The sequence below is a fragment of the Capricornis sumatraensis genome, chromosome 7, assembly GCF_032405125.1.
Source record: "Capricornis sumatraensis isolate serow.1 chromosome 7, serow.2, whole genome shotgun sequence".
NCBI classification, from domain to species: domain Eukaryota; kingdom Metazoa; phylum Chordata; class Mammalia; order Artiodactyla; family Bovidae; genus Capricornis; species Capricornis sumatraensis.
In genome coordinates, this window is record NC_091075.1 from 93,281,515 (window position 1) to 93,294,951 (window position 13,437).

The window sequence follows — 13,437 nt, forward strand, 5'->3', positions numbered from 1 at the left end:
ATTTTATAAGGGGAAGGAGAGCTTTTGAGTTCAACAATCCTACTTCTCAGTTTCTTTTAAAAAGCTAAAAACTTAGCTAACATCTATGTGCCAAGTGCTTTTGCCCTTTCTGTCTCATCTAACCATCAAAACAAGCCAGAACACTGTATCACAACCTACAAGGGATGGAATGGGGTGGGGGTGGGGGTGACGGAGGCAGAGGGACGTTCAAGAGGGAGGGGGTACATAAAATTATGACTGACGTTGATGTACGGCAGAAACCACAACAGCATTGTAAAGCAATTCAGCTCAGTTCAGTAGCTCAGCCGTGTCCGAGTTTTTGCGACCCCGTGACTGCAGCACGCCAGGCTTCCCTGTCCATCACCAACTCCCAGAGCATGCTCAAACTCGTGTTCATCGAGTAGGTGATGCCATCCAAACATCTCATCCTCTGTCATCCCGTTCTCCTCTTGCCTTCAATCTTTACCAGCATCAGGGTCTTTCCCAATGAGTCAGTTATTCGAATCAGGTGCCAAAGTATTGGAGTCTCGCTTCATCATCAGTCCTTCCAATGAATACTCAGGACTGATTTCCTTTAGGGTGGACTGGTTGGATCTCCTTGCAGTCCAAAGAACTCTCAGGAGTCTTCTCCAACGCCACAGTTCAAAAGCATCAATTCTTCGACGCTCAGCTTTCTTTATAGTCCAACTCTCACATCCATATATGACTACTGGAAAAACCACAGCTCTGATTAGACGGACTTTTTTTTGGCAAAGTAATGTCTCTACTTTTTAATATGCTGTCTAGGTTGGGCATAGCTTTTCTTCCAAGGAGTAAGCGTCTTTTAATTTCATGGCTACAGTCACCATCTGCAGTGATTTTGGAGCCCAAGAAAATAAAGTCAGCCACTGTTTCCATTGTCTATTTGCCATGAAATGACGGGACCAGATGCTATGATCTTAGTTTTCTGAATGTTGAGTTTTAAGCCAGCTTTCTCACTCTCCTCTCACTTTCATCAAGAGGCTCTTCAGTTCCTCTTCGCTTTCTGCCATAAGGGTGGTGTCATCTGCATATTTGAGATTATTGATATTTCTCGCAGCAATCTTGATTCCAGCTTGTGCTTCATCCAGCCTGGCATTTTTCATGATGTACTCTGCATGTAAGTTAAATAAGTAGGGTGACAATATACAGCCTTGACGTACTCCTTTCATGACTTGGAACCAGTCTGTTGTTCCATGTCTAGTTCTAACTATTGCTTCTTGACCTGCATACAGATTTCTCAGAAGGCAGGTCAGGTGATCTGGCAGTCCCAACTCTAAGAATTTTCCAGTTTGTTGTGATCCACACAATGAAAGGCTTTGGCATAGTCAATAAAACAGAAGTAGATGTTTTTCTGGAACGCTCTTGCTTTTTTGATGATCCAGTGGATGTTGACAATTTGATCTCTGGTTCCCCTGCCTTTTCTAAACCCAGCTTGAACATCTGGAAGTTCTTGGTTGACGTACTGTTGAAACCTTAGTTGGAGAAGTTTGAGCATTACTTTGCTATCATGTGAGATGAGTGCGATTGTGTGGTAGTTTGAACATTGTTTGGCATTGCCTTTCTTTGGGATTGGAATGAAAACTGACCTTTTCCAGTCCTGTGACCACTGGTGAGTTTTCCAAATTTGCTGGCATATTGAGTGCAGCACTTTAATAGCATCATCTTTTAGGAAAGAAATTACCCTTCAGTAAAAAATAAATGGGGGGTGGGGAGGAAAGCCAGAAGATAGGTTCTACCGACTCTCTCCCTTTTTCCTGATAAGAAATGTTGTGTAATTTGCCCGAGGTCTCATCACTGGTGAACTAGCCTCAAAGCCAGACTGCCAGAATCCAAATTCCACCTCCTAATCAGTAACTTGAAGCATCTTTACCTTTCTGTGTTCCCAGTAAGGGAGACAAAACATGTTAGTCTTAGGAAAAATCACCAGACTTAATAAGACAGAAACATTCCTTAATGGTTAGCACTGTTTGTGAAGTGTGTAGGGAGAATTTGGAAAGTTTGCTTTTTTTCAGTAAGGCTTACTTTTTTTCAGCCACCCCTCTACCAACTAGAGTACACCATCACTACTCCTGATTTTTATAGTGCTGTGTTAATTTCTGCTATACAGCAAAGTGATTACATTGTACATGTTCTTTCCCATTAGGATTTATCACAGGATATTAAATGTAGCTCCCTGTGTTAAACAGTAGGACCTTGCTGTTTATCCATTCTATATAAAATAGCAGTTTGCATCTGCTAACCCCAAACTCCTGATCCATTCCTCCTCCTGCCCCCCTTGGTGACCACATATCTGTTCTCTATTTGTGTTTGGTAGATAGGTTCGTTTTATGTCATATGTTCACGGATTTCCTCCATTTTTATGGCTTGCGTGTCACTGGGCTGAAGTTTCAAGCCTCTGTTCCTGTTTCTTCCTAGTCTTTCTATAAAATTTAATTGAAGACCCAGATGTTAATTTGCCCATTTACAAAGCCTGAGTAACAGCAGTTGCCTGTTTTAGCCAAAGGTGCATTGAGAAAAAAATCAAGGGAGCCAATATGTTAGCTGGGTTCAAAGAAATGCACTTGCATTAAAAAAAAAAAAAAAGATTTCCTGTCATTTCAGGAGTGATATTAAAAAAAAATTAAAAACAAATACAAATTTTAAAACAACCATAAATGTATCAAATGAATAGATCTGTAGATGGGGAAACAGTGGAAACAGTGTTAGACTTTACTTTTTTGGGCTCCAAAATCACTGCAGATGGTGACTGCAGCCATGAAATTAAAAGACGCTTACTCCTTGGAAGAAAAGTTATGACCAACTTAGATAGTATATTCAAAAGCAGAGACATTACTTTGCCGACTAAGGTTCGTCTAGTCAAGGCTATGGTTTTTCCTGTGGTCATGTATGGATGTGAGAGTTGGACTGTGAAGAAGGCTGAGTGCCGAAGAATTGATGGTTTTGAACTGTGGTGTTGGAGAAGACTCTTGAGAGTCCTTTAGACTGCAAGGAGATCCAACCAGTCCATTCTGAAGGAGATCGGCCCTGGGATTTCTTTGGAAGGAATGATGCTAAAGCTGAAGCTCCAGTACTTTGGCCACCTCATGCAAAGAGTTGACTCGTTGGAAAAGACTCTGATGCTGGGAGGGATTGGGGGCAGGAGGAGAAGGGGACGACCGAAGATGAGATGGCTGGATGGCATCACGGACTCGATGGACGTGAGTCTGAGTGAACTCCAGGAGTTGGTGATGGACAGGGAGGTTTGGCGTGCTGCGATTCATGGGGTCGCAAAGAGTTGGACACGACTGAGCGACTGAACTGAACTGAACTGAACTGTGGTAAATTAGGTATTATTTACAATTAAACAATTTCATATAATCTATTCCTCTTCTATTAAACAGTTATGCATAGGTTTATGGGGCAGTTAAAACATAGATTAAAAGGGATATCTGGAATTAAAAAACTATCAGCCCTCTGTTTTCTGTTGCTTCTCTGCTCTGCCGATTTCAGAGATGTTATATGCTAATTTCATGGTTTATCGATGCCAGAATCTACAGTTTAAAAATTAGTTCTGTGGAGAATTCAGAAAAGTAGATGATACATAGGAAACACGGAATATAATGCTTTTATAGCTGGCCTCTCATTTTGTTCAGCTGACAAGTAGTGTGGCAGTCTTAAACTAGATCTACGTGTTCCTCAATACTCCTCTGTTCCAGTGGTGGAGTTTAATTCCCTCCCTCTTGATTGTGGGTTATATTTAGTGACTTGCTTCTCACATATAGAATAGAGCCAAAGAAATCATGGTGTCTGACTTCCTAAACTGGGTCACAAGACATTTTGAATTCCTTGCACTGTCTCTTGGATTGCTCACTCTGAAAGAAGCCAGTTCTCATGATCTGAGGACACTAAAGAAATCTCATGAAAAAGTCCCTAACCTAAGGAACTGAGACCTTCTACCAAGAGCCAGGGAGGAACTGAGACTTCTTGCTAACAGTTGTATGAAGAAGCCATTTGGGGAGTGGATCCTCTAGCCCCATTGAGAGAGAGACCACAGGTTATAACCTGCTCCATGTGCTCAGTCGTGACTGACTCTTTGCAACCCCATGGATTGTAGCCTGCCAGGCTCCTCTATCCATGTAATTTTCCAGGCAAGAATATGGAGAGGGTTGCCATTTCCTACTCCAGGGGTCTTCCTGACCCAGGGATTGAACCCGAGTCTTTCATGTCTCCTGCATTGGCAGGCAAGTTCTTTACCACTAGAGCCACCTGGGAAGCCCCAGCTAAGCCACCCAAAATTCCTGACCCACAGAGACTGTGAAATGATGTTCACTACTTTAAGCCACTAAATTTTGTGGTAATTTGTTATACACCAATAGATAACTGATACAGATCTGGGTAATGCAAGTGAAGTGATACTGAATACCTAAAACCGTGGGTGTGGCTTTGGAACGGAGTAAGTGGAAGCTAGAAGGAAGATAGTTTGATGAATTCTTACAAAACTAAACATATTCTTACCATATAATCCAGCAATCACTCTCTTTGATATTTACCCAAGGAGTGGAAAACTTAGGTCCATTAAAAAAAAATGCACATGGCTATTAATCTTAGCTTTAATCATAACTGGCAGAACTTGTAAGTAATCAGGATGTTCTTCAATAGATTGCTTACACTAAAAAGTGATGCACTAGAAAACTATAAAAAGACATGGAGGAAACGGAATGTATAGTACCAGGTGAAAGAAGCTAATCTGAAAAAGCTACATACCATTATAATTCCAATTCTAGGATATTCTGGAAAAGGCAAAGCTAGTGAAAAGATCAGGGATTATCAAGGGTTAGGGGGAAAAGAGAGATGAATAGCAGAACAGAGATGATTTTTAGGGTGGTGAAACTACCCTGTATGATATTATAATAGTGGATACATGTCATACATTTGTCAAAACCCATGGAATGTACAACATCAAGAGTGAACCCTTATATAAGCAAGATACTTGTGATAATGTGTCAGTGTGGGAACCTCAGTTGTAACAAATGCATCACTCTGGTGGAGGGTATTGATAATGGTGGAAGCTATGGGTGGGGCGGGGGTGGGGGAAAGCAGAAGTATTGGGACCTCTGCATATTCTGCTTGTTTTTGCTGTGAACCTAAAACTGCTCTTAAAAAGTAGTGTATTAAAAAAAAAGAATCCAGGGCTTTTTTTTTTTTTTTAATTCCAATATCCAAAGAATATAGGGAACTTAGTGTATTACTGAGATGCCATTTCCTATCTGTAGAGTTACTTGCAACATAATTAACTGACAAAGAATTTGTATCCAGAATATATAAAGATCAATAAGAAAAAACAAAAATAAAAGGCTGTAGAAAGAGGAAAATCAAATGGCAAAATCCACATGAAGCAATCTCAGCTTTACAGGTAATCACTGAAATGCAAATTAAAATGATATGATTTTATCAGCAACAGATTATCTAAAATTTTAGAGTCCAATAACACCAAGTGTTGATGTGGATGTGCTAAAATAGAAATGCATATGAGTTCTTGCTAGGAATGTGCAATTCAGCATTGCCTAGTAAAGTTGAAAACTCATGGGAAAAAAAAAGCGGAAGACTCATGAGCTCCATCAGAGAAGGCGATGGCACCACACTCCAGTACTCTTGCCCGGAAAATCCCATGGACGGAGGAGCCTGGTAGGTTGCACTCCATGGGGTCGCTAAGAGTCAGACCTGACTGAGCGACTTCACTTTCACTTTTCACTTTCACGCATTGGAGAAGGAAATGGCAACCCACTCCAGTGTTCTTGCCTGGAGAATCCCAGGGACGGGGGAGCCTGTTGGGCTGCCGTCTATGGGTTCACACAGAGTTGTACACAACTGAAGCAACTTAGCAGCAGCAGCAGCATGAGCTCCATAACACAAGAGGAATCCCTTTCTAGGCTTCTATGTGAGCTTTGGATAAAAAAAAAAAAACAAAAAACCAACACCTTTAAGTCATATGCCAGGGAGACATGTACAAAAACACTAATTGGGGCAGGATTTTTAAATAGTGAACAAGCGAGAAAAAACTAACTGCTCTTCAGTTCAGTTCAGTCACTCATCATGTCTGACTCTTTGTGACCCCATGAATCACAGCACGCCAGGCCTCCCTGTCCATCACCAACTCCCGGAGTTCACTCAGACTCATGTCCATCGCGTCAGTGATGCCATCCAGCCATCTCATCCTCTGTCGTCCCGTTCTCCTCCTGCCCCCAATCCCTCCCAGCATCAGAATCTTTTCCAATGAGTCAACTCTTTGCATGAGGTGGCCAAAGTACTGGACTTTCAACTTTAGCATCATTCCTTCCAAAGAACACCCAGGGCTGATCTCCTTCAGAATGGACTGGTTGGATCTCCTTGCAGTCGAAGGGACTCTCAGGAGTCTGCTCCAACACCACAGTTCAAAAGCATCAATTCTTTGGTGCTCTTTAGTAGGGTAATGATAAAATTTTGGATTTATGGGCAAATAATGGAAAACTATTGCATCAGTTAAAATGATAGAATCTTTATTTTTCCAGAATTTAATGTTGAGTTACATAGTCAGCAAAAGTATATATACAATGATAGTATTTATGTAAAATTTTAAGAGACTAAATGATACTTTTATTACATACACACATATATATATATATATATATCGATACATGTGTGTGTTAGTCACTCAGTCGTGTCTGACTCTCTCTGACCCCATGAACTTTCCAGGTTCCACTGTCCATGGAATTCTCCAGGTAAGAATACTGGAGTGGGTTGCCATTCTCTTCTTCAGGGCATCTTTCTGACTCACAAATCAAACCTGAGTCTCCCACGTTGCAGGCAGATTCTTTACCATCTGAGCTACCATGGAAGCCCTATCAATACACACACATGCACAAATGTAGTAAAAGAAAAAATACTTAAAAGAATAATAGACATCAACTGCAAAATAGTGGTTATCCCTGAAGAAGGGAGAAAATTGAATGGGGCTTTAGCTATACTCTTAACATTCTATTTCTTTAAAACAAAAATATATGGTAAAAATTAATATTGAATAATTTAGAAGATGGAAAATTTTCATTATTTTCTATATGTTTAAAAATATTATAGTTAAAATGGTAAAATGTTTCTAAAATTATTAAAAAGAGGAAGATTCAAGTGTCGTTAAAATAAGAAGTTGTGAAATATCACATTTTTAGTTTCCATGTAATTCTTTTATGCTTCCCCTTTTGTAACACTTTCTAGAGTTAGGCTCCCATGTTGTCTTAATTTTTCTTTACTCCTTTGCCAAATGCCCTCTTAAAGCACTCCTGGATCTGATCTTAGTATCTAAATAACAGGAATACTAGGTACACCAAAACTGAATCTTGCTATAAGAATGGAACTAGAGGTGTTTTATACTAAAAAGGGGCCGGGGGTGGAGCTGGGGGGTGTGGGGGGGAAGAGGCCATTGGCATTCCTGATTCTCAGGACTTCAGACTTGAACTGAATTACACTACCAGCTTCCCCAGATCTCCAGCTTGCAGACAGCAGATTGCAGGATTTTTCAGCCTCCATAATCACCTAAGACAACTCTGATAATAAATCTCCTCATTTACATAGTATATATAAAATATATATAAAGATCAATCCTATGTGAAAGTTCAGTGGTAAATAATCCACCTATAGTGTAGGAGACCCAGGAGATGTGGGATCAATCCTTGGGTCAGGAAGATCCCCTGGAAAAGGAAATGGCAACCCACTCTAGTATTCTTGCCTGGGAAATCTCATGGACAGAGGAACCTAGCAGGCTACAGTCTGTGGGGTCACCAAGAGTCTGATGTGACTGAGGGACTGAGCATGCACACATGCATACATACATACGTAATATGTAGAGAAAAAGAAAATCCAACCAGCTATATTTGAACCACACTGTTTACTTTTTTTTTTTTTTAATTTTGGTCACATTCCATGGCAAGTGGAACCTCAGTTCCCTGACCAAGGATGGAACCCACACCCTGCACCCACACATTGGAAAGCAGAGTCTCTTTCTCAGAGAGACAATAGTCTTGAAGCAGGATCTTATTTCCCTTTCCAGGGATTAAGCCTAGCCACCAGTCCACCAGGGGCCAGAGGCTAGAACTGAAGTTCCCTGATTCTTACCCGGTCTGACACCAAGAATGTTTCAAGGAGGCAAAACTGCAAAACAGGTACAAAGTTTATTACTAGAGACACAATACGGTGTATGGGAGAGCGCACAGAGAAATAGTTTATTTATTTATGTCAGAGGAAAGGCAGAGATCCACACGGGGAGAGGAATGTGGGGGTCCTAAGTGAGTACAGTAAAGAGGTGGTTTACATCACTTTTATAGGATCTGGGTCTTTGTTTCAGTCAGTTCAGTCAGTCGCTCAGTCGTGTCTGACTCTTTGCAACCCCATGAACCGCAGCACGCCAGGCCTCCCTGCTGGGGTCCAGCCGCCACAGGATCCAGGGGAACCCAAAGGAGAAACGGCATTGGCGAATGAATGAATGAATGAATGAATGAGAGAGGAGTAGAGGAGAGAAAGAGGCTGATATTCCCTGGTCTACACAGAAAGCCAATAAAGCCCCAAGACAAGGAGCTTGCTCTGTTCACGGAGGCTACAGGTGCCCTCCCAGTCTCCCGAGGGAGTGAAGACGCAGAACACCTTCCCGTTCAGGACTTAGAAACCCAGGCAGATAAGTGAATGCAGAGTGCCTCTATGCTCCAAGGGATCAGCCTGAAAAAGAGAGTAAGAAAGAGAAAGAGAGAAAAAAGAGACACAGGGTGACCAAGCTTCTTCGAGCGGGGCCGGCACTTTATTTTCTAAAGGGACTTTTATACCTTAACTTGTACATAGAGGGAAATGAAAGATACAAGGTCATACAGAGTCAGCCCAAACATTCCAGCAGTTTTGCCCTTATCGAAACCAGGATTTTTTCTGCATACCTTTCCCACAAACAATGTTGTGTACATTATCTTCTGGCCTTGGAGGCCTGTCAATATTTTATGACCTTCTTTTGATAAAGGCTCCGCAACCAGAAAACTTATTTTTCCTCAAAGTGTTTTTTCTTTATATTTCTAATCTAAATCAGCCTCAGAAAATGCTAAACAGAGTTACATTTCTCACAGAGCAAAGGTGCAGTGAGCTACAAGAAAGAAAGAACCAATTAGCTCAAAGGTCTGATGTGGTTAATTCAAGGCTACACTTGTTTTTCTTACATTCCAACTATGTTAACTAATGCATTCCCAGGTGCACAGTGGATAAGAGATATGGGAACTTAGCAACAAGCATTGGCCCAATAATGAAATCCTACACCAGCACTACTCTAATAACTTATAACTCTTCGAAAGGCTCTATGTTTTAGGCTTCCTGTGCCTCTCACAGTTGAGAGGCTGCGAATAATCATATGCCTAGCTGCAAGAGTCTGGATAAACCTGCCAAGCAAGCTAGAATGCTAACAGAGGGGGTTTGATTTGAAACACTCCTCTCATGTCCAGGAGACTTATTAGCTAGAGCCCCAAGTTGATTTTCTCCAGAGAAAGGTGGTTGGGGATAGCCCCCTGTTAATGTCAGAGGAGTTGGTGAAAGTCATGAAATAATAAGACAGACAGATTCTGGTTTTGTGGTAGATGCTCGAGCTGGTCTAGGGAGCCCCTTGAGTCCTGAAGCCTTGCTTAACAGTTCTCTTCGACATGACCTTGTCATGGGTGGGATGGCCCGTGCTGGCTCCTGGCACCTCCCTGTCCATCACCAACTCCCAGAGTCCACTCAAACCCATGTCCATCAAGTCGGTGATGCCATCCAGCAATCTCATCTTCTGTGGTCCCCTTCTCCTCCTGCCCCAAATCCCTCCCAGCATCAGGGTCTTTTCCAATGAGTCAACTCTTCACATGAGGTGGCAAAAGTATTGGAGTTTCAGCTTCAACATCAGTCCTTCCAGTGAACACCCAGGACTGACCTCCTTTAGGATAGACTGGTTGGATTTCCTTGCAATCCAACGGACTCTCAGGAGTCTTCTCCAACACCACAGTTCAAAACTATGAATTCTTCGGCACTCAGCTTTCTTTATAGTCCAACTATCACATCCATACATGACCACTGGAAAAACCATAGCTTTGACTAGATGGACCTTTGTTGGCAAAGTAATGTCTCTGCTTTGTAATATGCTGTCTAGGTTGGTCATAACTTTCCTTCCAAGGAGTAAGCGTCTTAATTTCATGGCTGCGGTCACCATCTGAAGTGATTTTGGGGCCGAAGAAAAAAAAGTCAGCCAGTTTCCACTGTTTCCCCATCTATTTGCCATGAAAGGATGGGAGCAGATGCCATGATCTTAGTTTTCTGAATGTTGAGTTTAAAGCCAGCTTTTTCACTCTCCTCTCACTTTCATCAAGAGGCTCTTCAGTTCCTTTTCACTTTCTGCCATAGGGTGGTGTTATCTGCATATCTGAGGTTATTGATATTTCTCCTGCCAATCTTGATTCCAGCTTGTGCTTCATCCATCCTGACATTATTCATGATGTACTCTGCATGTAAGTTAAACAAGTAGGGTGACAATATACAGCCTTGACGTACTCCTTTCCCGATTTGCAACCAGTCTGTTGTTCCATGTCCAGTTCTGACTGTTGCTTCTTGACCTGCCTACACATTTCTCAGGAGGCAGGTCAGGTGATCTGGCATTCCCGTATCTTTAAGAATTTTCCACAGTTTGTTGTGATTTGGCATTGCCTTCTTTTGGGACTAGAATGAAAACTGACCTTTTCCAGGGGCCACTGCTGAGTTTTCCAAATTTGCTGGCATATTGAGTGCAGTACTTTCACAGCATCATCTTTTAGGATTTGAAATAGCTCAACTGGAATTCCATCACCTCCACTAGCTTTGTTTGTAGTGATGCTTCCTAAGGCCACTTGACTTCATATTCCAGGATGTCTGGTTCTAGGTTAGTGATCACACCATTGTGATTATCCGTCTCATGAAGATCTTTTTTGTATAGTTCTGTGTATTCTTGCCACCTCTTCTTAATGTCCTGTTTCTGTTAGGTCCATACCATTTCTGTCCTTTATTGTGCCCATCTTTGCATGAAATGTTCCCTTGGTATCTCTAATTTTCTTGAAGAGATCTCCAGTTTTTCCCATTCCATTGTTTTCCTGTATTTCTTTGCATTGATCAGTGGGGAAGGCTGTCTTATCTCTCCTTGCCATTCTTTGGAACTCTGCATTCAAATGGGTATATCTTTCCTTTTCTCCTTTGCCTTTTGTTTCTCTTCTTTTTACAGCTACTTCTAAGGCCTCCTCAGGCAACCATTTGGCTTTTTTGCATTTCTTTTTCTTGGGGATGGTCTTGCTCCCTGTCTCCTGTACAATGTCATGAACCTCTGTCCCTAATTCTTCAGGTACTCTATCAGATCTAATCCCTTGAATCTATTTGTCACTTCCACTGTATAATCGTTAGGGATTTGATTTAGGTCATACCTGAATGGTTCGGTGGTTTTCCCTACTTTCTTCAATTTAAGTCTGAATTTGGCAATAAGGAGTTCATGATCTGAGCTACAGTCAGCTCCCAGTCTTGTTTTTGCTGACTGTATAGAGCTTCTCCATCTTTGGCTGCAAAGAATATAATCAATCTGATTTCAGTGTTGACCATCTGGTGATGTCCATGTGTACAGTCTTGTGTTGTTGGAAGAGGGTGAAGAACAGAACATTCTGACTGATTGAACACTGTGGTCAACACTGAGTTGCCATGTAACACGATATAGATTACACACTTAAAAAGAATTAGGATATGCGATAACAAAACCAAAATTTATATTAATTAAAATCTTCAAAAAAATTATATCAACTTCTAAACCCTAAACTTTTATGATTTGTGAGTTCGTCTCCTACTGCTGTTCTGTTCCTAAGTATCAGTGTATTAGCGATCGGGCATTCTACCTTTCTGCCAGTTTAACTGTTCCTCTCTAGGCTGTCCCTAGCCCTGTGATGTGCTTTTTTTATATAGTCACTGGAGTGGTGGCTGTGCGGGCGCAGGAGGGCCTAGAGGAGCCATCCCACGTTGAAGGTCAGGAAGGGCAGCGGGAGGAGATACCCCTCATCCAAGGTAAGGAACAGCGGCTGTGCTTTGCTGGAGCAGCCGTGAGGAGATACCCCACGCCCAAGGTAAGAGAAACCCAAGTAAGATGGTACGTGTTGCAAGAGGGCATCAGAGGGCAGACACACTGAAACCATACTCACAGAAAACTAGTCATTCTAATCACACTAGGACCACAGCCTTGTCTAACTCAATGAAACTAAGCCATGCCCGCGGGGCAACCGAAGACGGGTGGGTCATGGTGGAGAGGTCTGACAGAATGTGGTCCACTGGAGAAGGGAATGGCAAACCACTTCAGTATTCTTGCCTTGAGAACCCCATGAACAGTATGAAAAGGCAAAATCGTAGGATACTGAAAGAGGTACTCCCCAGGTCAGTAGGTGCCCAATATGCTACTGGAGGTCAGTGGAGAAATAACTCCAGAAAAAATGAAGGGATGGAGCCAAAGCAAAAACAATACCCAGCTGTAGATGTGACTGGTGATAGAAGCAAGGTCCAATGCTGTAAAGAGCAATATTGCCTAGGAACCTGGAATGTCAGGTCCATGAATCAAGGCAAATTGGAAGTGGTGAAACAGGAGATGGCAAGAGTGAACATCGACATTCTAGGAATCAGCGAACTAAAATGGACTGGAATGGGTGAATTTAACTCCAGTGGCCATTATATCTACTACTGAGGGCAGGAATCCCTCAGAAAAAATGGAGTAGCCATCATGGTCAACAGAAGAGTCCGAAATGCAGTACTTGGATGCAATCTCAAAAACGACCGAATGATCTCTGTTTGTTTTCAAGGCAAACCATTCAATATCACAGTAATCCAAGTCTACACCCCAACCAGTAATGCTGAAGAAGCTGAAATTGAACGGTTCTATGAAGACCTACAAGACCTTTTAGAACTAACACCCAAAAAAGATGTCCTTTTCATTATAGGGGACTGGAATGCAAAAGTAGGAAGTCAAGAAACACCTGGAGTAACAGGCAAAATTGGCCTTGGAATACAAAATGAAGCAGGGCAAAGACTAATAGAGTTTTGCCAAGAAAATGCACTGGTCACAGCAAACACCCTCTTCCAACAACACAAGAGAAGACTCTACACATGGACATCACCAGATGGTCAACACCAAAATCAGATTGATTATATTCTCTGCAGCCAAAGATGGAGAAGCTCTATACAGTCAACAAAAACAAGACCAGGAGCTGACTGTGGCTCAGATCATGAACTCCTTACTGCCAAATTCAGACTTAAATTGAAGAAGGCAGGGAAAACCGCTAGACCATTCAAGTATGACCTAAATCAAATCCCTTATGATTATACAGTGGAAGTGAGAAACAGATTTAAGGGCCTAGA